Consider the following 24,298-nt stretch of genomic DNA (forward strand, 5'->3'; position numbering starts at 1 on the left):
GCAAGGCTTGGGCTGTCCTCTGCTGTTGTTGTTTTTCCCCTCCGTTCCTCCTCGAAGACATTGCTGCTCCTGGCTTCCTGGAGCTGCAGTGCGCCAGATGCTTCATTGCTCTCGGTGTCCCGGAGCTTGGATGCGCTGGGCATCTCACTGGATTTGGGGCACACTGGGCCCATCACAGCTTCCAGTACCCTGGAGCTGGGGGGCTTTATCTTCCAGCTGCTTTGAGTTCTGCCGTTTCTTTTGCAGGTGCCATCGTTCCAGCCCTTCCTCGTCCAATGCGGGGGAGCTGCCATAGTCTGTCTCAGACAGTAACCTCCTCTTGTCACTGGTTTGGGTGCTGGCCTTTTCCTTTTTTGGAGGTTTCTTCTTTGTGGTTTTCCTTTGTACCATTTGCCACTGACCAGTTTGTCCATCTGCTGCCTCCTCCTCTATTGATTCTGTCTGCCCGGCTTCCGGGCACGGGGTAGGTGTTGGGTCGCTGCTTGCAGCTGCCTCCCCTTTCTTCTCCTTCTCAGGTAGACTTTCCTCACTGTGGAGAGGATTGCTTGTCTCCTTCCCAGCACCAGACGTATTCACTGTTCCTTCTCCCGGCCTTTCCTTGGACCTTGCCGCCTGAGCATAACTGAGGCAATGTTTGGGGCAGGTTTTGTAGAGCTGACCTGCCCCAGAGCACAGGTTGCTGCACTTATTCTGTTTTCAGTCCTTGGTCTGATGGCCTTCCTTCTTGCAGTTCTTGCAGACGACTGTGCTTTGGTTGCCATGTGACCAGATTTGCCACAGGTGTGACAAACTCCGGCTGCCCCGCATAGATCAGGAAGCCTCAACTTTCTCCAATTGCGAAGCTGTAGGGGGATGGATGATGGCTCCGTTGGCCTCGACCTTCAAGGACACTCCTAGAATAGAGGACAGTCAGGTATAGTTAAGGATATCTAATGAGATGCTCCAATATAGTCAGCTTGCCACTCACTCACTTTCAGCTCCCTGTTTAGTACTGGTGACCATATAGCATTACTTACTAGGCAGTTTAATTGGTCTTGTCATAAAAAATAAGCAGAACAAGCGATCAGTTGTACAGTGAAGCTATTACAATATTGAAACCCTAACCTTTAACACAATAAAACATCCCATGGCACGTCACAGGAGGTTAATCACACGAAACCTGATACCAAGACAAAGATGAAGATATTATAATAGGTGACCAAAAGCTTGGCCAGAGATTGATTTTTCATGAGCTTCTTAAAGGAGAGAGGTGGAGATGTTTGTGGGGTGGATTTTTAAGCTTATGGCCGAGACAACTGAAGACCATACTAATGGTGGGGCAAAGGAAGTGGGAGATGCACAACAGGCCAGAGTTGGTGGAGACCAGGAGACAATGTAGGTCGGTGAACACAGGAGTGATGGGACTTGATGCAAATTAGGATATGGACAGAGTTCTAGATGAGATGAAGTTTATGGAGGGGGTATGTTACAGGAACTTTATATTTTGTCAAGAATAAGCTCCAAAAGCAAAAGTTTTTTCACACAACAATTGAGACTTAGTGAGACTGACAGTGCTGTTCCAGCAACACATGGTTTCACTTCTGCAGACCCTTGCCAATACTGGGTATAGATGAACATGCATTTTAAAAGCTGCACATATAACAAATCTAATCTTATTGCACAGCAATTCCATATTCTGTTGACCAACATGGGCTCTGTGGAGACAACCGATTCCATTCCGACTAAACTAGCTGGCAGAGGGTGTGGTGGGGTGTGGGTGGTCAGGTTGCAGTGGACTGCAGTGTCACATGCAGTAAAAGCCTCATATTCGTAGAAATATTTTGTACTGGAGGGACTGTCTTTACATCATCTGACTTCAGTGCAGCAACATTCAAGTCAGTTGGCATAGTTAAATCCAGGGATAAAAGCTATTTTACATCAGTTCCAAAACCTTGATGGCCCATATTTTTAAGGGTGCTGAATCATATTGGCTGTAAAAACATACAGCTTAGGAAATGAAGTACTATAATTTTTGCAAACATCAGTAGTTTTCAGTTCAGTGAAGATAGCTGCATTACCAAAAGCTTGGTCAAAGATGCAGGTTTTATGGAGTGTCTTTAAAAAAGGAGAGAAGCTTAGAGTGGGATTTTCAGAACTTAGGGCCCAGAGAGCTGAAGGCACGGCTGCTAATGGAAGGATAAAGGAAACTGGAGATGCACAAAAGGGTAGAATTGGAGGAACACAGAAATTCCAGTATTGGGCTTGAGGAGGCTGCAGAAATAGAAGGGCAAGGCCAAGGAAATTTTTAATTTTGTTTGGGGGGGTGGTGGGTAGTTATGTTTGTTAAAGAAAACAGCATCTCTAGGTTGAAACACAGTGGAAACATGACCTGAAGAAGAAGCCAAAGTTCATTTGTTATGTCAAGGAAGCCTCTCTTCCTTAACCATTTTCATACTGCTTAGGAGGACACATTACATAGACTTGAATAAACAGTCAACCAGTGACACTCCAGAAAAAGTTTAAAAAGAAAAATCAGTTCAAAAGATCGCCACGACGAGAAGATACCCCATTAACAAAATCTCAGGTGGGAATAAATTACTGAGTTAAAGAGGCTCTACTCCGCTGACTCACAATGCATAGAATTTAATCTGTACTGTCTAGAAAATTTGGCCCAAAGCACTCTCCTGTAGTCCCACAGAACTGAAGTCTCTATCTCCAATGCATACATACAAACATCCGAATTAGGAGCAGGAGTAGGCGATTTGGCCCCTTGAGCCTGCTCCACATTTGATAAGATCATGACTGATCTGATTTTGGTCTTAACTCTACTTGTTGATCAAGAATCTATCTAACTCTGCCTCACAAATATTCAATGACCCTGCCTCCACTGCTCTCTGGGGAAGATTTCTCATCTCCCTCTTAAATGGGAGACCCCTAATTTTTAAACTGTTTCCCCTAGTTCTGGTCACTCTGACAAAGGGGAAACATCCTTTCAGCATCCCTCCTGTCAAGTCCCCTCAGGATCTTATATGTTTCAAAGTTTGAAACTTCAATGGATACAATGCCAAACTGTCCAACCTTTCCTCATAAGAGACCCACTTCATCCCAGAAATCAGTCACGTGAACCTTCTCTGAACTGCTTCTAATGCAGTTTTATCCTTAAGTAAGGGGACCAAAATGTTACGCAGTACCCTCGGTGTGATCTCACCAATGCCCTGTACAACTGTAGCAAAACTTCCTGACATTTATATTCCATTCCCCTTGCAATAAATGACAACATTCCATTTTCCTTCCTGATCACTTGCTCAACGTGCATACTTTTTGTGAATCATCTACCAGGATAGACAGATCCTACTGTACCACAGAGTTCTGCAGTCTCTCCATTTAAATAATAATAATACTGCATTTCTATTCTACCTGCCAATGTGGACAAATCCACATTTTCCCACATTACACATCAACAAAATTATATCCCTACGGAGTCATCTGAAATCTTCAATCAGCTGCACTGTACTATATTATTTACTTTCATGATTCATTATCATTCTTTCAGTCTCTGAAACCATCACTTCTTAAGTAGACACTGAAAGTACTCTTGGATGGTGGTGGCACTGGAGAAAGTGTAAGGATGTGATAGAACTGGAGAAAGTGCAATCTTGGATAGTGTAATTGTAGTATTCTGGAGTTCAGGTTAATTATGCATGGATGCACTTTGCTTACTTTCCTCCGATTGTGGCCTCTTGAGCATCTCTGATTTTAATTGTTTCACCAATGGCAGCCGGGCCTTCAGATGCCAAGACCCTGAGCTCTGGAAACTCCACCCGAAGGGGGGAATTTTATGATCTACCCTGCGGCAGGTTTGGAGGTGGGGAGAACATAAAATATGCTGTGATGGTGGTGGGGCAGGGGTTGCCGCTACCATCCCGCCTCTGTCAAAATTTAGTCCAGGGCAAGAAGGCCTGTGAACAGCCTCCCTCACCACCGCCCCCCCCCCCTGCCACTGCCACCAATTGAGGCCCTTAACTGGGCAGTTAACCCCCAGTTAAGGGTCTCTTCCCGTTGCAGCCGCCATTGGCCATGCGACAGGCGACCCTGTTGCTGCATGAGAAGCACGACACAGCAAACCGTGGGGGCTGCTTCCCAGATCTGGAGTGTAAAGGCACTTAGTGCCTATACAAGGGACACTACATCGGGAAAGGGCGGGGGAGTGGGGTGTGCTGAGAGCCAACCATCCCCCTCTCCCAAGCCCTTGCTACCGACCCGACTCTCCACCCACCCCCCCTGCCCCGCCTCCCACTCTGACCTACCTGTGGCCTGGGTCCAGCGACCTTCCTCGGTCTCCACAGTGGTGCTGCAGTTTCTGGCATCTGATTGGCTGGCAGCTCTCCAATGTCAGATTCTCAATGACAAGGTCCTTGCTCCTGTAGAAATCCCGCCACTGTCCATGTATGTGCCTGATTGACACTACATTCAGTGAGCCTTCTGGAGCAGAGACAACGTGGGGATCACATCATCCATTTTTCTGGACATCGTGACCTCCGCCGCCACTATAAAATTCCCCTCTAAATCTCTGACTCGCTCTCCTCCTTTTAGACTCTCCTTAAAACCTACCTCTTTGACTGTGCTTTTGGGCATCTACTCTAATGCAACCTACTGTTGCTCGGTGCCAAACTTTGTTAAATAATGCTCCTCTGAAGCTTCTTAGAACGTTTTACTACATTAAAGAAACTACATAAATGCCAGTTGTTGTTGCTGTTGAGATTTGTTTGAATAAACACAATATTCACATGTTGAAAACCACTCTGCTGTTTAAAACAAAAGCAGCAGCTTCAAACCTCCCTCCACCCATGAAACTTGGATTAAAGTGGAAGTTAATTTGCCAAACAACATGCCCAACTAGCACAGTATTTTAACATGAATTAGACTTTCCTTAATTAGGAAATGGTGGTATTTTGGCCCCTGTATGTACTTCATCACTACATACCTCCCAGTACAAGAGACAGGTACCTTGTAATGTTAATTCGGACTAATGTCGTCTCTTGGACTAGCTTTGCACATCTAAAGTAGGTGAGGGGTCAACTCCCTTATCTCTTTAAAAAATACTCAAGCTCTTTATGACCATTACGACACAATCCTTATTGCGGACACAACTCAATGTATTGTTTGATGTAGTGCACCAGTGTAGCAAGCATTTCTTATAATGCACAGCCCCCAATTTCACCGAGCTTAATTTCACATTAGCAATTATGGGATGTTTTGTTGAAAAGATGTTTTGATGCTTTATCTTTGCTTCCCCTCTGAGAGCTCCGAGTTTAGTTAAAGAGCAGCACAAAGCAGAATAATCCTGGGTTTCATCCCATATCTCTCCTGAGTTAACATGTTTGATCCAGAGCAGTAAAATGACCTCAGCATCTGGGTGGGGGGATAAACTTAACTAGGGTTCCTGTTTATCTTTGATGGCTTCCGCAGAATTGCATGGATGCGAAACTGCCTGCTCTTGAAAGCATTTATCTATCAGGATTTGACATGAATAATAACCACTTGGGGGATGTACTTGAAGCCATGAATTCAGGAGTCAGCTGGGCAAGTTAGATTGTGACACAATGCAAAACATTCAATGGCAACACAGAGTTGAATGTCTACCAAGAACAGGTCACGCTCCAGATGTATGACTGCACCTAGATGATGATTTACATTTTTCTTCAAACTTTGAAAGGAAGTTTGCTAGACCTCATAGTGAGATTGAGTGGTGGAGTGGGGCATAAAGAGAGGGGGAAGGAGGAGAGGAGCCCAATTCTTCAATATTTTACCCTGACTGCAGAGTCCAGCAATGTCAATCTAAGGTAAAAAAAAATCAAGAGCTTGATATTGAAGGAGGAGCAATTTTCCACTGAAGAGTTTTGGATGTTTGTGTTGATACAATTTGTATGATAAAAACCTCTCTAATCTCTAGGAATGTAGGGCAAATATTAGAGAGGCAATCAATCATCTCCTTTAATGTAATTGCTATGGCCAAAAAGTTATCAGCTGAGCAGTGGTGAAAATTCTTGTGTGCCCTAACTGAGTTTTGAACAGCGACCCCAATTAACCATTCTTGAAGCACATAAACTGGCAAACAATTCCACCAACCAGCACAGAAAAGCAAAGAATGGAAAGAATGAAAAGAGGTGGAAAAGGAGGAGTTCAATATGTTTGCTTTTTTCATTTCTTTCCCAAACCACCAGATGAAGTGGTTTACCATGCTGAGCGTCTCCTTTATTGGGGGAGGGTTGGTTGAAGGGAGATGGAGTTAAAGCGGCTGACTATAACTGGCTTGCCTTGCTGCAAAGATACAACTTACCAGCTAGCTACAGGGTGTTATCTAGAGGTGTGATAGAACCGTGCAGAATGCAAATCATTGAATTCATGAGGCTGCAGGATGGTTGTGCAAAAGAAAACACTTGCTACCAAAACTGATTTGCTGCATTAAATTTCATCTGCCACAAGTCCACTGATTCCACCAGCTTGACTATGTCCTCTTGAAGTCTATCATTATCCTCCTCGAGTTCATAATACTTCCAAGTTTTGTCCCAAGTGCAAATTTTGAAAATGTGCTCTGCACACCCAAGTCAAAGTCATTAATATAGATCAAGAAAAGCAATGTCCCAATATGGATCCCTGGGGAACCTCACTATATACTTTCCTCTAGTCCAGAAAAAAACTATTCATCACTACTGTCTGTTTCCTGTCACTCAACCAACTTCAAATCCGTGCTGTCACTGTCCCTTTTCTTCCATGGCCTTCAACTTTGCTGACAAATTTGTTATGTGGAACATTATCAAATATCTTTTTGAAACCCATGTACACCATATGGACCACGTTACCCTCATCAACCTCTGACCTCATCAAAAAAATTCAAGACAAACATGATTAAACATGTGCTGGCTTTCCTAAATGAATCAACATTTGTCCAAGTGACTGTTAATTTTGCCACAGACCTTTTCTAAAAGCTTTCCCACCACTGAGGTTAAACTAACTGGTCTGTAGTTGATGCGCATATCCTTACACCCTTCTCTGAACATAAGGTATAACATTTGCAATTCTCTAGTCCTCCATAACCACCCTGTATCTAAGGAGGACTGAAAGATTATGGCCAGTGCCTCTGCAATTTCGACCCTTACTTCCTTTAGTATCCTCGGATGAATCTGATCTTGTCCTGGTGACTTATCACTTTTGACTTTTGCGTCGATACAATTCTTCTTTGACCTCTCTGATCTCGAGGAATAATGCAAATATTAGAGAGGTAGTCAAGCGGCTTCTTTAATGTGATTGTTATGGTCTGGAATGGTGTTCGCCACACTACTATGGGATGCTTTTGTGGGAAAGAAGTTCCTACATAACTTTACAGGAACTGCCCACTGTCCAACAATTTCTTTTCACATTGTTGAAATCTGCATGAAGCATAATTTAGGCACACATTAGATCGAACTTACTTTCTGAATACGCCGCTCATTTCTTGAGATCTTAATTTTCCATGTTCTTCACAGTTTGGACTGTCCAGGTTTCCACGCCTGCAATTGGTCATAAAGCACAAATGAAGTCATTTTCAAGAAGCACTTGCATCCAGATTTGGCTATCACTCATTAAAAAATAGTTATCCTCTTCACTATCAACGACAAGGCCAATTTTTGTGCATCAGCAAATTTCCCAATCATGCCTCCCACATTTAAGTCCAAATCATTAATATATACCGCAAACAGCAATGGTCCCAACGCTGAGCCCTGTGGAACACCACTGGAAACCACTTTCCATTCGCAAAAACATCCGTTGACTACTATCCTTTGTTTCCTCTCACTGAGCCAATTTTGGATCCAACCTGCCACATTCCCCTGTATCCCATGAGCTTTCATTTTCTGACAAGACTGCCATGCGGGACCTTGTCAAATGCCTTAATAAAACCCATGTAGACCACATCCACTGCATTACCCACATCTATCCTTTTTACTTCCAAAACCTGAATCAAGTTAGCAAGACATGACCTTCCCTCAGCAAATCCATGCTGACTATATCTGATTGATCCATGCCTTTCTCAGTGGCAGTTTATCCTATCCCTCAAAATTGATTCTAATAATTTACCCACCACTGAGGTCACACTGACCAGCCTATAATTATTTGGCCTATCCCTCGCATCCTTTTTATATAGTGGTTATAACATTCACAGACCTCCAATCCTGTGGCACCTCACCCGTATCCGGTGAGGATTTGAAGATGATCCTCAGCGCATCCGTTATTTCCTCCCTGTCTTCCTATAACAACTTGGAATGCAATCCATCTGGCCCTGGTGATTTATCCACCCTCAAGGATGTCAGACCCTCTGGTACTTCCTCTCTCACTGTGCTTTTCGTATCTAATATTTCTGTTACTACAATGTCTGCAATCTTTGTCCTGGATTTTATACTGACAAGTTGGTGGCCCGTTCCTCCAGTATCTGCAGGAGGCTTCACGTACATGCTGAAGCCTTTCTGGTCATATGATCCATCGGGGGCTGGACAGAATGCAGCAGACTAGGAAAGGTAGGTATTTCAATGTCTGTCAAAAAACCCAATATTTCAGAGCCCTTTTGGAAGATCGTGAGTGAGGGTGTCACTTGCAATAAAATGGCGTGTGTTGCAATGTCTGGTGTCTGTGCGTGAGTTTGTGTGAGTTCATCAGGAGAAACAGCACTGTTTGGAGATCCACCAATAATTACAATGGCACAACAGAATACTTATTGCAACAAAATATTTATTTATTTACAATAATTTACAAATGTAGAAATCATGTTGAGTGGAGGATCAGTTTGATGTTAAGAGGAGGAGCTGGAGGAGGGTCGGGGCCTGGGTCTCTCTAGGCTTTATTCTGGGACTCGACAACAGCAGTTGATTGCGCAGTTCTTTCATCACCAGAACTTTCAAACAAGCACCAAGATATAGCTTGGCTGGTGGTGAGAAGATCCCTCCCGTCAGATCCTTCATACACGCCCGAAGTCTCGCCCCCTCTGCACAATGCCCCCGCGGTGGCTGTGGTGGGGAAGAGACGGTTGCCCACCTCCTCCTGGAATGTGTCTTTGCAAAGCAGGTGTGGAAAGAGATGCAGTGGTTTTTGTCGAGGTTCATCCCAAGCAGCTCTGTAACACAGGAGTCTGTGCTCGACGGGCTGTTCCCAGGGACGCATGCCGAGACAAACATCAACTGCTGCTGGAGGACTATCAATTTGGTGAAAGACGCCCTTTGGTCTGCCCGAAACTTGCTGGTCTTCCAGTGCAAAGGGTTGTCCACGACCGAATGTTGCAGACTGGCACATTCCAAGGTCCAGGACTACGTGCTGAGGGTCGCCCTAAAGCTTGGGGCAGCCACAGCAAAGGCTCAATGGGGAAAGACCACAGTGTAAGGTCCCCCCCACCAAGCTGAACTGAGGGGCTGGATCCATGGGAAACCCCTCGAACTGTATCGGGAAAATTTTGTGTGCTGTAAATGTAAAAATGTATATGGCATGACAATGAAATGGAAGGGTTGTGAGGCAACTCATAATTGTATAGAAGGAAACTGATCACCTTTGCACTGTTTGTATTTTTTGACTTGATGCTGTTTTAAACTGTTTGGGAATGTAATTTTTACAGATTTTTATGAATAAAGTATATTTGGGAAATAAAAAAAAATTCTTCCACCAGGTGGCCCACCGGCTGAGTCGGTAACATGCTGGCTGCCTCAGGAGGAAAGTTGAAAAGGCCTTTGCCTGATCTCAGAGCTGCTCCTGGTCATTGTTGAAAAATGATTCACAGTCCATGGCGAAGACATTCACCCGTTGGGAATTCTTGAGCCAACTGGCATGACATGCGTCATGAGGGAGTCCATGTAACTCCAGTTGGGGTCCTCTAGATATCTTTCAATTAAACAAGAACCCTTCGCAGATCCAATAAGTCGGAAGATCATCCACAGTGTTAAACTGCATGATCAGGTGATCTCCTCAATCCATCCAAGTGCAACAACAAGTGCACCAGGTTGGAATGGACCTGCTGGGAGAAGAAAGATGTGGACCCTCCAATTCCGCACTTGGTCAAGCTCCCCAACACGTTGAATACTTCCACCCGCACTTTCTCAGACTCTGCCCTGAAGAGTGGCTGAATTCTGGTAAGATTTGGATCCACAAAGAGCTGGATGGTGTTTGCCATTGACTGGATTATGTTCTTACTCAGGCAGGACAGCACCACATGCGTTAGCAACTCCGAGTTCTGCTCATTCCCCAACAGTCTAATCATTGTGTCCATCACGCTCCAAGACCGTCTTTTAGCTCCAAAGTTAATATTTCTCAGGGCTCAGACACACAGCAACTGGGTAACAGGAGAGACATACCTTATCAAACCGTTTACCACAGTGTCGGTGAGCTGCTGCCCTGAAGCTATTAGCAGTTCTCTAAAGAATGTGATTACTGTCACTGCCTGACAGTCTTGGAGCCTAATGATGTGAGAAGCCAATTGGTTCACGATATGAGGCAGACTGTAGCCAGCATGTTCTGCCATTGCTGTGGCCAACAGAACGACCCCCTTGTCGAAGTGGCTCAGCTTCATCATTTTGCATGATCCTCCATTTGTATTCATGTTTTCAACGACGTCCCCATTTGTTGCTTTGCTTCGAAGGACCTTTAGTGTCTGTACACACTTCTTACACAAATCCCAACTTGATGATGTTTGAAATAGGGCTGCGAAATCTCTCTGCTGCGATTCAGTATCTGAATGATCGAGCAGAGAAATATTAACGCAGCTGGTTAAGGAAATAATTAGGATACTGAATATCAGTGAAAATAATGTATTCACCACCTCTGCCAACACAGGCTTAGTGATAATCTCACACAGCCCGCAGACAGCAACCAGTGATACAGCGGTTGAATATGTTTTTCTGTCCCACTGATGGGGCAGGTGCTTTTCCCAAGTGTGTACACCAGCTCCTTGATAGTCCTGACTGCAGATTTTGTGTGTTCGGCCACTGATCTCCACATGTCTCTGACAAATTTCTCCGAAGGAATGGAGGAGATGAGATGGGACACACTGCTGCTCTATTGTGCCAGGCCAAAATGGTGAAAATACATAGAACAGAACGTTTTACATCTTTATACGGAACTGACTCCAACTTAACCCTCAGCGTGTATTTCTGAGACTTGGTCCCGTGGATCACTGCCTCGCCTTTAATCATGATTTTTACGAGCACAGCGGCTGCAAAGGAACAGCTGGGGTGTTGGTCAGACAGTCCTTTAAAGACCATGAGGAGCAGTTGCACAGCTGGTTATGGGGAAAATTCTTGGAAATTACCTTTGCGATCTAATGGCATTTTTGCAAGAGGACTGAAAGGTCATTGTTGTCTAACTATTCTCTGAGTGTGTTCAGATCCTCTAGCTGCTCCTGTTACTGATCCAGATCGGCACGTTGATATTTTAACTGAATGGACAGGATGGTGTACACAGAGACCAGGGCCATCTGTCACACAGGTAGCGAACTGTCTGCACAGCGCAGCATCAATCGTCCAATTAGAGTCCCCATAATATTTCCAGATGCACCGTTACTGACACTGAGTTTCTGCCAGTAAACTTTCAGAAGCTCGAAGGTGGTCTGCATGGCTCTCTGTCGCTCATGGTCTTCAGTTGAAATGATCCCCTCCTCTACATGATGGATTGTATTTGATATATTCTGCTGAGAATTTTCACTTTTCTCAGCGATCTCTTCAAGGACAGTTGTGAATAAATCTACTTTGATGTCCATTTTATACTCATTCCACAGCCCACTGATTGAAATCAGCTTTTGTTTGATTGACCTCTTTTGAATTTCTTTCGAATAGGTGATTTTCAAAGATTTGGATGTTTTTACGCACTTGGCTTTGCCTCTGCAGACCATAGGGACATTGCAAATTCACAGCCCTTGGCAGCCATATTTGGACTGAGCAGCTGTTTGTTCTGAATAAGAGCATAAGAAATAGGAGCAGGAGTAGGCCATTCAGTCCCTCAAGCCTGCCCCGCCATTCAATAAGATCATGGCTGATCTGTTCCAGGCCTCAATCCTCTTCCGGGCCTGCTCCGCCTAACTCTTAACTCCCCAAGATTTCAAAAATCTATCTACCCCCTCCTTAAATACATTTTGTGATCTAGCCTCCACAACTCTGAGGCAGAGAATTCTAGAGATTCACCACCCTCTGAGAGAAGAAATTCCTTTGCATCTCAGTTTTAAATGTGTGCCCCGTTATTCTGTAAATATGTCCACTCGTTCGAGATTCCCGCACTATTGGAAACATCTTCTCAACATTTACCCTGTCAAGCCCCCTTAAAATCTTATATGCTTCTATAAGATCACCTCTCGTTCTTCTAAACTCCAATGAATAAAGGCCTAATCTGTTTTGCCGTTCTTGATAAGACAACCCCTTCATCCCAGGAATCAGCCTAGTGAACCTTTTCTGAAATGCCTCCAATGCTAGTATATCCTTCCTTAAATACGGGGACTAAAACTGTACACAGTACTCCAGGTGTGGTCTCACCAACACCTTGTACAGTTGTAACAAGACTTCCCGATTTTTAAACTCTAACCCCTTGCAATAAAGGCCAGAATTCTATTTGCCTTCCTAATTACTTGCTGCACCTGCATGCTAACCTTTTGTGTTTCATGCACAGGAACACCCAAATCCCTCTGCACTGCAGTATTTTGTAGTCTTTCTCCATCAAAATAATAATCTGCCTTTTTATTCTTCCTACCAAAGTAAATTACCTCACAATTTCCCACATTGAACATCATCTGCCAAGTTTTTGCCCACTCACTTAACCTATCTATATTCCTTTGCAGATTCTTTATGTCCTCATCACAACATGTCTTCCCAGCTATTTTTGTTTCTTCAGCAAATTTGGATACACTACACTCTGTCCCTTCCTCTAAGTCATTAATATAGATAGTAAATAGTTGAGGCCCTAGGACCAATCCTTGTGGCACCCCACTAGTTACTGCTTTCCAACCTGAAAAAGACCCATTGATCCCGACTGACTGCCTTCTGGGTGTTAGCCAATCTTCAATCGATTAGAATCCAGGACCAGCATGTTCCTGTGAGGAAGAAAGACAACTTTGGCAAGTTTCGGGAAGCTTGGATAACACGGGATATTGTGAGCCCAGTCAAAAAGAAAAAGGAAGCATTTGTAAGGGCTGGAAGGCTAGGAACAGATGAAGCACTTGAGAAATATAAAGACAGTAGGAAGGAACTTAAGCAAGGAGTTAGGAGGGCTAAAAGGGGTCATGAAAAGTCATTGGCAAACAGGATTAAGGAAAATCCCAAAGCTTTTTATACATATATAAAGAGCAAGAGGGTAACCAGGGAAAGGGTTGGCCCACTCAAGGACAGAGATGGGAATCTATGCGTGGAGCCAGAGGAAATGGGTGAGGTGCTAAATGAGTACTTTGCATCAGTATTCACCAAGGAGAAGGACTTGGTGGATGATGAGCCTAGGGAAGGGAGTGCAGATAGTCTCAGTCACCTCATTATCAAAAAGGAGGTGGTGTTGGGTGTCTTGCAAAGCATTAAGGTAGATAAGTCCCCAGGGCCTGATGGGATCTACCCTAGAATACTGAGGGAGGCAAGGGAAGAAATTGCTGGGGCCTTGACAGAAATCTTTGCATCCTCATTGGCTACAGGTGAGGTCCCAGAGTACTGGAGAATAGCCAATGTTGTTCCTTTGTTTAAGAAGGGTGGTAAGGATAATCCAGGAAATTATCGGCCGGTGAGCCTTACGTCAGTGGTAGGGAAACTATTAGAGAGAATTCTTCGGGACAGGATTTACTCCCATTTGGAAACAAACAAACTTATTAGCAACAGACAGCATGGTTTTGTGAAGGGGGGGTGGTCGTGTCTTACTAATTTGATTTAGTTTTTTGAGGAAGTGACGAAGATGATTGATGAGGGAAGGGCGGTGGATGTTGTCTATATGGACTTTAGTAAAGCCTTTGACAAGGTCCCGCATGGCAGACTGGTGCAAAAGGTGAAGTCACACGGGATCAGAGGTGAGCTGGCAAGATGGATACAGAACTGGCTCAGTCGTGGAAGACAGAGGGTAACAGTGGATGGGTGTTTTTCTGAATGGAGGGATGTGACTAGTGGTGTTCCGCAGGGATCAGTGCTGGGATCTTTGCTGTTTGTAGTATATATAAATGATTTGGAGGAAAATGTAGCTGGTCTGATTAGTAAGTTTGCGGACGACACAAAGGTTGGTGGAGTTGCGGATAATAATGAGGATTGTCAGAGGACACCGCAGGATATAGATCGGTTGGATACTTGGGCGGAGAAATGGCAGATGGAGTTTAATCCGGACAAATGTGAGGTAATGCATTTTGGAAGGTCTAATGCAGGTGGGAGGTATACAGTAAATGGCAGAACCCTTAGGAGTATTGACAGGCAGAGAGATCTGGGCGTACAGGTCCACAGGTCACTGAAAGTGGCAACGCAGGTGGATAAGGTAGTCAAGAAGGCATACGGCATGCTTGCCTTCATCGGTCGGGGCATTGAGTATAAAAATTGGCAAGTCATGTTGCAGCTGTACAGAACCTTAGTTAGGCCACACTTAGAATATTGTGTGCAATTCTGGTCGCCACACTACCAGAAGGACGTAGAGGCTTTGGAGAGGGTACAGAGGAGGTTTACCAGGATTAAAAACAAGGAATGCTGGAACCACTCAGCAGGTCTGGCAGCATCTGTGGAAAGAAAAGCAGAGGTAACGTTTCGGGTCAGTGACCCTTCATCGGAACTCACTGCCCCGAAATGTTAACTCTGCTTTTCTTTCCACAGATGCTGCCAGACCTGCTGAGTGGTTCCAGCATTTCTTGTTTTTATTTCAGATTTCCAGCATCCGCAGTATTTTGCTTTTATTTTAGGTTTACCAGGATGTTGCCTGGTCTGGAGGGCATTAGCTATGAGGAGAGGTTGGAAAAACTTGGATTGTTTTCACTGGAACGACGGAGGTGGAGGGGCGACATGATAGAGGTTTACAGAGTTATGAGCGGCATGGACAGAGTGGATAGTCAGAAGCTTTTTCCCAGGATGGAAGAGTCAGTTACTCGGGGACATAGGTTTAAGGTGCGAGGGGCAAAGTTTAGAGGTGATGTGCGAGGCAAGTTTTTTGAACAGAGGGTGGTGAGTGCCTGGAACTTGCTGCCAGTGGAGTTGGTGGAAGCAGATACGATAGCGACGTTTAAGAGACATCTTGACAAATATATGAATAGGAAGGGAATAGAGGGATATGGGCCCCGGAAGTGCAGAAGGTGTTAGTTTCGGCAGGCATCAAGATCGGCGCAGGCTTGGAGGGCCGAATGGCCTGTTCCTGTGCTGTACTGTTCTTTGTTCGATGCCAACACATTACCCTCAATACCCTGAGCTCTTATTTTGTGTAATAACCTTTTATGTGGCACCTTATCAAAAGGTGCCGTCTGAAAATCCAAACACACTACATCTACCGGTTCCCCTTTATCCACTCTGCTTGTTATATCCTCAAAGAACTCGAACAAATTTGTCAAACATGATTTCCCTTTCATAAAACCATGTTGACTCTGTTTGATTGCATTATGTTTTACTAAATGTCCTGCTATTTCTTCCTTAATAATGGACTCTAGTTTTTTCCCAGTGACAGATGTTAAGCTAACTGGTCTGTAGTTTCCTGCTTTCTGTCTCCCTCCTTACTTGAATCGGGGTGTCACATTAGCGGTTTTCCAATCCGCTGGTACCCTACCAGAATCCAGTGAGTTTTAGTATATTATGACCAATGCCTCCACTATCTCTGCAGCCACTTCTTTTAAAACTATTGGATGCAGGCCATCAGGTCCTGATGACTTGTCTGCCTTTAGTCCCATCAGTTTGTCCAGCACCTTTTCCCTCGTGATAGAGATTATTACAAGTTCCTCCCTCCCATTTACACCTTGTTCATCTATTATTGTTGGATGTTTATAGTGTCCTCCACCGTGAAGACCGATGCAAAATATTGGTTTAAATGATCTGCCATTTCCCTGTATTCTGTTATTAATTCCCCAGTCTCATCCTCTAAGGGTCCCACACTTGCTTTAGCTATTCTGTTCCTTTTCATATACCCGTAGAAGCTCTTACTGTTTGTTTTTATATTTCTTGCCAATTTAGTCACATAATCAATTTTGTCCCCCTTTATTATTTTTTAAGTCATCCGCTGCTGGTTTCTAAAAAATTCCCAATCCTCTGGCCTACCACTCGTTTTTGCTGCATTGCACGCCTTTGTTTTTGATTTGATACTCTCCTTAACATCCTTTGTTATCCATGTGTGGTTCATCGTTCTCTTCGAGTCCTTCCTTCTGACTAGAATAAATGTTTGCTGAGTGTTATGAAATATCTGCTTAAAAGTCTGCCACTGCTCATCTACTGACTTCCCCTGTAGTTTATCTTCCCAGCCCGCTTTAGACAACTCTTTCTTCATACCTCTGTAATTGCCCTTGCTTAAGTTGAAGACACTGGTTTGAGACCTGAGTTGCTCATCTTCAAGCTGAATTTGAAATTCTACAATGTTATGATCACTTCCCCCAAAGGATCCTTAACTACAAGATCTCTTATTAATCCTGCCTCATTACACAATACCAAATTTAAGATAGCCTGTTCCCTGGTAGGTTCTGCAACATATTGCTCGAAGTAGCAATCCCGGAGGCACTCTACAAATTCGTCTTCCATGCTACCCTTGCCAATTTGAATTGTCCAGTCTATATGCAGATTAAAATCATCCATAAATCATCCACAACACCACAGTCACTCAAAGTATTTATGACAAGAGATGTAGAAATGGGAGTGTTGGACAAACTGTTCTAGCAGAATTTCCCCCAAATTAAGATGTTCAAGTGTCAGATCATGGGAAACTGCTAGAATCTATCATTAGGGACATGAAAGCAGAACACTTGAAGAATCATAAAAGCAAAATACTGCAGATGCTGGAAATCTGAAATTAAAAAACAAAGTGCTGGAAATACTCAGATCAGGCAGCAACTGTGGAGAGAGAAGCAGAATTAACATTTCAGGTCTGTGACATTTCATCAGATCAATTGTAAGGCAAAGAGGTTTAAGCGACTTCAGTGGGTCTGGACACTGTCCTGTGTGCACAATTCAAAACTCCCAACTTGGCCAGCAGGTTCATCATGTGATTAATCCCTTATTTGAGATCAACTGCTCCTGTAGTTTCTGGATTCCAAAGCTTTTGGTTAGGGGACGGGGTGTTGTGCTGTATCTTACACCAAAAAGATGTGGATCACTGTCACCCAGCCCAATCTCTGTTAATTGAATCAGTGAGCAATTCTTTTGTCTCTCCAAGCACTGTCTCTTAGTATGCAAATGTCCTGCAGCCAAGTGTCGGTGATCTCTTTTTAAACAAGTCATTTCTTCACTCCAGCAACACTTTAAAATTAATGTTAATATGACAAAATTAATAAGCCCCATTCTTGGCAGGTGGGGGGTCTTCATGAAAGTATATTTTCTCTTGTTGACAGCGTTGGTTGTGGCCTACACAGTGGTCCTTCACAGGCCTGTCATTAAAAGGGCAGTGGAACACCAAGTTCTGAAGCCAAACAAGCAGCTGCCCACACTTGCCAATTATCCTGATTTTGAATCCTGGAGATCCATAGTCTAATACAGTAAATGACAGCTTCCCCTTGCTTTGGACAGGAATCACCATTTATAGAACCCATTGTGAATTTGTTTGTCATTTTGGGAAAACCATTTTTTTTATTAGTGGCATCGAAATCTTTGAGAGGGAGACCCGGTGATGTGACCAAAGGGGAAACAGAAGGGGCTGAACTTTATCAGCCTTCAAGGGATGGGCAGGGAGGTGGAGGGGCCCATTAAATAGCGAGGGGATGTTTGCTTGTTGGAGGGCCCGTTGCCTTCCCAATGCCATTCAATTTTTTCAGAGGTTGGGGGGAAGGCCAAGAACAGTCTTTCCACCCAGTGACCATTGAGATCCGAAGTGGCCAATTAATGGTCACTTAAGGGCCTGCTCCTGTCACAGTTGGCATTTAACCAGCGGCTGGTGGGGGGTGGTGATTGGGGCTTCCGCCATATGGGGAGGCCATCCAGTCCTCCCTGAAGGCTGCAGGGGCCAATCTGTGGCCCAGGGATGGTCCCCAGCAACAAAGGTTGCCCTGACACCAACACCCCTCCCACCCCTCACCGGGGCATGCCTGACTGGCCAAGGTGAGCCAGCCCCACTTACCTGCAGTCTGGGGCTCCATGGCTAATCCTGGTCCCAAGCTTCCTGCAGTACCTGCAATGGCCACCACTCCCACTGGCATTGCTGTGGCGCTGAGCTTCCACCCAATCACAGGCCGGGATCTTGTCCCTTAAAGGGGACAGCAGGAAGTTAATAACTTGCCTACCGTTGAATTCGGATGGGGGTCCAATAAAGGGCCGAGGCAGGATTGTCCCTCCCGTCTTCTGGCACGTCGCCTGCAGAAATAAAATCCAGTCCGAGGAGTCAGTTGCATGGTCAAAGTTGGAGGAGAGGGGTTGCCTAAACTCCAGATTGATCTGGTCGCCACCCTGCTGACTGTGGCTGCAGATTGACCCGCTTGCAGCATAAATTCCTGGAGCCTAGTAGCTCGAAGGTCAGTGTGAACTCACAACATCCTGATCTTTACCATAGAGCCATTCCAGGAAGTAAGGGGTGACATCACTGAAGCTACTTCATACAGAAGGTGATGCGACACAAGGATCTCCAAGACACCAATAAAACTGGCATTGAGTGCCAGATGGTCCACCATAAACCTCCTTCACCTTTAGGTAAGATGTATATGATGTGTGATCATGTCAGTGAAAGAGCTCAAAGCACATCACTTCTAGAGTACATATTTATTTATTTAGAGATACAGCACTGAAACAGGTCCTTCGGCCCACCGAGTCTGTGCCGACCATCAACCACCCATTTATATTAATCCTATATTAATCCCATTACCCTCTCACATCCCCACCTTCCACCTGTACTAGGGTTAATTTATAATGGCCAACTTACCTATCAACCTGCAAGTCTTTGGCTGTGGGAGGAAACCAGAGCACCCGGCGAAAACCCACGAGGTCACAGGGGAGAACTTGCAAACTCCGCACAGGCAGTACCCAGAATCGAACCCGGGTCGCTGGAGTTGTGGGGCTGCGGTGCTAACCACTGTGCCGCCCATGAACATACAAAATTGATGGACAGGAAAGGACCAGCTAGTCCATCAAGCCTACCCCAAACACAGGATGCCTGGTCCATCGTGGTTAGATGCTTTGAAAGCACCCCACAGTTATATAACTTCCTGGGAGAGGCAGAAAACCATTATTCCCCGACTCCCTCAGGTAATTGAAAGCAGTCGAGGAGATCACATTGAAGCAGTGGCTGCTGTTACATAAACGAGTTGCAGCTAATCTTCCCCACCAATGTCAGACAGTGTGGTGAATGATCCATTCGCTTATTTTTTGATAGTATTTGTTGAGGGAGGAATCATAATGAGGACGGTGACAAAAACAACAATAGTGCTTTCATATGGTGCTTTTAATGTTGAAAAAAACATCCCAAGCTACTTCACAGAAGTGTAATCAGTCAACAATTAACATGGAGCTAAGGAAGGAGATAATAGTGTTTGTGACCTAACGAATGAGGCAGGTTTTGAGGAGGACCTTTCCCTCTGCTCCTGCATCCCCTTTAGAATTATACGCTTTAGTTTATATTGTCCTTTTGAAGTTCTACACATTATCCTCCTCACAGTTCACAAAGCTTCCTAGTTTCATCTGATCTGCAGACTTTGACTTTGTGCCCTGTACACCAAGGTCTAGGTAATTATTACATATCAGGAAAAGCAAGGGTCCCAACACTGATAACCTTCCTCTCGCCAAAATAAAATCCATTATCCACTGCTGTTTGTTTCCTGTCACTCAGCCAATTCCGTATCCATGTTACAACCTCTCTTTTATTCCAAGAGCTATAACTTTGCTCACAAGTCTGTTCTGTGGCACTGTATCAAACGCCTTATGGAAGTCCGTGTACACCAAATCAACTGCATTGCCCTCATCAACCCTCTCTGTTTCCTCCTCAAAAAACACAAGAAAGTTAGTTAAACCTGATTTTCCCTTAAGAAACCCATGCTGGCTTTCCTTAATTAACCCACATTTGTTCATGTGACAATTAATTTTGTCCCGAATTATTATTTCTAGATGTTTACCCACCGCCGAAGTGAAACTGACTGACCTATAGTTGCTGGACTTATCTTTGGAGCCTTTTTTGAACAAGGGTGAAACATTTGTAATTCTCCAGTCCTTTGAAACCGCCAATGAGTCTAAGCAAGACTGAAAAACTATGGTTAGTGCCTCCACAATTTCAACCCTCACTGCCCTTAGCACAATGAACTGTACACATGAATAGAGATCAGAGCTCAGGCTCTGGGTTGATTATCCAGAGATTTTTTCATGTCAGCTAAGTGACATATTGGATTTACCACCCTACAGGCTGGTGTAAAGATGGTTACGGTCATAAAACGTGTTCCAGTTGAAGCCTAGTGGATTATAAATCAGCCTGTAAAGCGTTATACTACCACACACTACTTCAAAAGGAAAAGTATGAAGATACAAAAACTATAATTTTAAGGATGCTGTAACTGATTTTCATGAATGCAGTTTCTTGGATTGTAGAGCTGGAAGCTTCAAGGCCCAAAGTTCAGGCGGGCCTGAGAGGGAGGAGACAGCAGCAGAGAAGTAGGGCAAATAGCGTTGGGCAACAGGCCTCATTTTTAGAAGCAGGTGTTGGTGACAACAGCAACTTGCATCTTTGAGATAGAACAGAGGGGTCAGTGTTAAATATCCCATAGCACCACATGTTTTGGAGACTGAATCCTCCCAGCTTAATCAGGGGCAAGTATCAATGTCCATCACCAAGAGCAGCTTGGTAGCAGCATTACTGGCCAAGTTCTAAAGGATATGGTTGCAAGTCTGGGCTTCACCAGGTGATGAGAACACCGTGAGGCAAAAGTCTACTTGACTTCGTCATCATCAGTCTACCTGTCGCAGTTGCATGTGTCCATAACAGCATTGATCGGAGACCTTGTGGAGTCAAAGTCCCACCCTCCATTGTGTTATGTAGTGCTATCAATGTGCGAAATGGGATATAATAAGAACACATCTAGCAGCTCAAAACTGGGCATCCATGAAGTGCTCAGGGCCAACAGCACAATCTGTAACCTCATGGCCCAGCATATCCCTCACTTTGCCTTTACCATCAAGCCAGGAGACCAAACCTGGTTCAATGAGGAGTATAGAAGAATATGCCAGGAGGAACACCAGGTGTACCTGAAAATGAGTTGTAACTTGTGAAGCTGCAACACAGGACTGAACAGTGGGAGCAGCATGCTTTAGACAGCAAAGCGATCGCACGATCAATGAATTCAGCCGTGAATGATGGTTGACAATTAAACAACAAGAGGAATCTCAGAGAACATTCACATCCTGAACGATGGCAGAGCCTACATGAGAGTGCAAAGGACAAGGCTGAAGATAACTGAAGCAATTACCACCATCTTCAGCCAGGAGAGCTGCGTGGATGATCCAACATGGCTTCCCCATCATCGCAGCTTTTCCAAAACTCTTTCATTCAAATCTGGTGAATCTTCATTTTTAGCACAAGAATAGTTTTTAATAATAATAATTCCCCTCCTTCTCAAAATTCCACCATCTCAGCCACACAGCCTTACCATTCCCTCCATCTCATGCCATACCAATTCCATGCCATTTTATCTTTCCCATGCCTTCCCTCTCATGATTCCCATGCTATTCCCATCCCATGCCACCCTCATTCAATTCCTTCTATCCCTCTCATGCCATCTCCATCCCTCCCATCAATCCCATCTCATCCCTTATGAAAACAATCTCTCCAGCCAGGGTAACTTTGTTGTGCTCCCTTACCTTCCACTGCTTATCTTCTCCCAAACCCCAGCCTGCCATCGCTGCAGCCACCAACAGTTGACAGCCTACGTACATCACGCACTCCAATCCTCTGCGTTCCCCATGTGCCTCTGTGTGCGACAGGCATCACCCACCAACAGAGGCCTGTGTTAAACTGAACAATCAAAATAGTCTGGATAGACAAAAAAAATGAGTATTATTGTAGGTGTACTTATATCTATGTGTTATTTGTGAATGCATTTTGTATATGTGTTTTTTTAGTTTCCAAGTGTTTGATTTTACCTGTCTGTATGTTGTTTATCAATATATTTCTCTCTGTGTTATTGCTCAGTCTCTCTATCAGTTGTAAATGTTGTTCTGTGAAGTTTGTTCCTCAATCATCCCCAGTTTAATCATTTCCCATGATTTCTGCACTGTCTTATATGCCATCTTTTCGTTCCAATTGATCTGGGCTGCTTCTCTTTTTAAGTTATTGAAATTGGCCCCAGTAACGATCATTTATCATTGACTGTCCCCTTTCCTTTTCAGTTTTTGTATCAAACCTAATTAGATTGTCATCTGGCCATTGAGTCTCATGCTCTAGAGAAAGCTGCAAACTGATTCCTCTTAAGAGATTTGACACCAATGTTGTGTTTAAACACTAAGGATCCAGTAGATCCCTGTCCATAATGCACCAAATCCCAGCCTGCTGCCTCCCTCTGACTCCCAGTCACTCACACGACCAAGCTCAGGCTGTCAACTGCAATCTTTGTCCTGGATTTAGTAGTGACAAATCTGTGGCCTATTCCCCGTGGATCTACAGGAGGTTCATGAAGCCTTTCTGGTCACATGATCAATCGGGGACAGGACAGAATGCAGCAGACTCGGAAAGGGAGGTATTTCAATGCCTGTCATAAATCCCAATATTTCAGAGCCCTTTTGTAAGATCGTGAGTGAGGGTGTCACTTGCGATAAAATGGTGTGAGTTTCAAAGTCGTGCGTGAGTGTGTGTGTGCGTGTTCATCAGGAGAAACTGCACTGTGTGAAGATCCACCAATAATTACAATGGCACAACAGAATATTTACTGCAACAAAATATTTATTTATTTACAATAATTTACAAATGTACAAATCATGTTAAGGGGAGGATCAGTTTGATGTTAAGAGGAGGAGTTGAAGGAGCATCGGGGCCTGGGTCTCTCCAGGCTTTATCCTGGGACTCGACAGCAGCAGTTGATTGCACAGTTCTTCCACCAGGTGGCGGTGGCCCACCGGCTGAGTCGGTAACATGCTGGCTGCCTCAGGAGGAAAGTTGAAAAGGCCTTTGCGTGATCTCAGAGCTGCTTCTGGTCATTGTTGAAAAATGATTCACAATCCGTGGCGTAGGAATTCACCCGTTGGGAAATCTTGAACCAACAGGCATGAAATGCGTCTGAGAAAGTCCATGTAACTCCAGCTGGGCTCCTCCAAATATCTTTCAGTTAAAGAGGATCCCTTCGCAGTTCCAATGATTGGGCAGGTCATCCACAGTGTTAAACTGCATGATCAGGTGATCTCCTCAACCAATCCATCGAAGTGCAACAACAAGTGCACCAGGTTGGAATGGACCTGCTGAGAGACAGAAGAGGTGGACCCTCCAATTCCGCACTTGGTCAAGTTCCCCAACACGTTGAATACTTCCACGTGCACTTTCTCAGACTTTGCCCTGAAGAATGGCTGAATTCTGATAAGGGTTGGATCCACAAAGAGCTGGATGGTGTTTGCCATTGGCTGGATTATGTTCTTACTCAGGCAGGACAGCACCACATGCGTTAGCAACTCCGAGTTCTGCTCATTCCCCAACAGGCTAATCATTGTGTCCATCACGCTCCAAGATTGTCTTTTAGCTCCAAAGTTAATATTTCTCAGGGCCCAGACACACAGCAACTGGGTAACAGGAGAGACATACAGCAAATACCTTATCAAACTGTTTACCACAGTGTCTGTGAGCTAAGGCCCTGAAACCAGTGGAGCTTTCAGCAGTTCACCGAAGAGGTGATTACTGTCACTGCCTGACAGTCTTGGAGCCTAATGATGTGAGAAGCCAGTTGATTCACAATATGAGGCAGACTGTAGCCAGCATGTTCTGCCATTGCTGTGGCCAACACAACGACCCCCTTGTCAAAGTGGCTCAGCTTCATCCTTTGGCGCCATCCTCCATTTCTATTCATGTTTTCAATGACGCCTCCATTTGTTGCTTGGCCTGGAAGGACCTTTAGTGTCTGTACACACTTCTTACACAAATCCCAACTTGATGATGTTTGAAATAGGGCTGCAAAATCTCTCTGCTGCAAATCAGTATCTGAACGATCGAGCAGAGAAATATTAACACAGCTGGTTAA

At 44.5% G+C, this 24,298-nt stretch overlaps 1 long non-coding RNA gene across 1 annotated transcript in view; it reads left to right on the forward strand.

The window, feature by feature from the left end:
- LOC137373110 (uncharacterized) overlaps positions 1–20,898 on the forward strand; it is a 65,529-nt gene extending 44,631 nt beyond the window's left edge. The window contains exon 4 of the long non-coding RNA XR_010975586.1: positions 20,199–20,898. This is a non-coding gene — a long non-coding RNA (uncharacterized lncRNA). The remainder of the gene's footprint in view (positions 1–20,198) is intronic.
- The last annotated feature ends 3,400 nt before the right edge of the window (positions 20,899–24,298 follow it).

This window comes from Heterodontus francisci, chromosome 8 (genome assembly GCF_036365525.1).
Source record: "Heterodontus francisci isolate sHetFra1 chromosome 8, sHetFra1.hap1, whole genome shotgun sequence".
Lineage (NCBI taxonomy): Eukaryota > Metazoa > Chordata > Chondrichthyes > Heterodontiformes > Heterodontidae > Heterodontus > Heterodontus francisci.